This window comes from Nerophis lumbriciformis, unplaced genomic scaffold (assembly GCF_033978685.3).
Source record: "Nerophis lumbriciformis unplaced genomic scaffold, RoL_Nlum_v2.1 HiC_scaffold_529, whole genome shotgun sequence".
NCBI classification, from domain to species: Eukaryota; Metazoa; Chordata; class Actinopteri; order Syngnathiformes; family Syngnathidae; genus Nerophis; species Nerophis lumbriciformis.
Genome location: NW_027316783.1, coordinates 3,337 through 5,000, shown reverse-complemented (window position 1 = coordinate 5,000; position 1,664 = coordinate 3,337).

The following is a 1,664-nucleotide window of genomic DNA, read 5'->3' as shown; positions in this document are numbered from 1 at the left end:
ACCCCCGGGACACCGGTGGAACGCGGCCGGACTCGTGGTACTCCAACCCGGGCATAATTTTGGATCAAATTCGGGACTTTTGCCCACTTTCCCAACTTTTCTTCCCAATCACAGTGCGCCTTTGCTGGGTGCGTCGTGGACATTGTAGGCACCCCGAGACACTGGTGGAACGCGGCGGGACTTGTGGGACTCGAACCTGGGTGTGATTTTGGACCAAATTCGGGACTTTTGCCCACTTTCCCAACTTTTCTTCCCAATCACAGTGCACCTTTGCTGGGTAAGTTGTGGACATTGTAGGCACCCCGGCACTCTGATGGAACGCGGCGGGACTTGCGGGACTCGAACCTGGGTGTGATTTTGGACCAAATTCGGGACTTTTGCCCACTTTCCCAACTTTTCTTCCCAATCACAGTGCGCCTTTGCTGGGTGCGTTGTGGACATTGTAGGCACCCCGGAACCCTGGTGGAACGCGGCGGGACTTGTGGGACTCTAATCTGGGTGTGATTTTGGATAAAATTCGGGACTTTTGCCCACTTTCCCAACTTTTCTTCCCAATCACAGTGCACCTTTGCTGGGTGCGTCGTGGACATTGTAGGCACCCCGAGACACTGGTGGAACGCGGCGGGACTTGTGGGACTCGAACCTGGGTGTGATTTTGGACCAAATTCGGGACTTTTGCCCACTTTCCCAACTTTTCTTCCCAATCACAGTGCGCCTTTGCTGGGTGCGTCTTGGACATGTCAGGCACCCCGGAACACTGGTGGAACGCGGCGGGACTTGTGGGACTCGAACCTGGGTGTGATTTTGGACCAAATTCGGGACTTTTGCCCACTTTCCCAACTTTTCTTCCCAATCACAGTGCGCCTTTGCTGGGTAAGTTGTGGACATTGTAGGCACCCCGGAACACTGGTGGAACGCGGCGGGACTTGTGGGACTCGAACCTGGGTGTGATTTTGGTCCAAATTCGGGACTTTTGCCCACTTTCCCAACTTTTCTTCCCAATCACAGTGCACCTTTGCTGGGTAAGTTGTGGACATTGTAGGCACCCCGAGACACTGGTGGAACGCGGCGGGACTTGTGGGACTCGAACCTGGGTGTGATTTTGGACCAAATTCGGGACTTTTGCCCACTTTCCCAACTTTTCTTCCCACTCACAGTGCGCCTTTGCTGGGTGCGTTGTGGACATTGTAGGCACCCCGGAACCCTGGTGGAACGCGGCGGGACTTGTGGGACTCGAACCTGGGTGTGATTTTGGACCAAATTCGGGACTTTTGCCCACTTTCCCAACTTTTCTTCCCAATCACAGTGCGCCTTTGCTGGGTGCGTTGTGGACATTGTAGGCACCCCGGAACCCTGGTGGAACGCGGCGGGACTTGTGGGACTCGAACCTGGGTGTGATTTTGGACCAAATTCGGGACTTTTGCCCACTTTCCCAACTTTTCTTCCCAATCACAGTGCGCCTTTGCTGGGTGCGTCGTGGACATTGTAGGCACCCCGAGACACTGGTGGAACGCGGCGGGACTTGTGGGACTCGAACCTGGGTGTGATTTTGGACCAAATTCGGGACTTTTGCCCACTTTCCCAACTTTTCTTCCCAATCACAGTGCGCCTTTGCTGGGTGCGTTGTGGACATTGTAGGCACCCCGAGACACTGGTGGAACGCG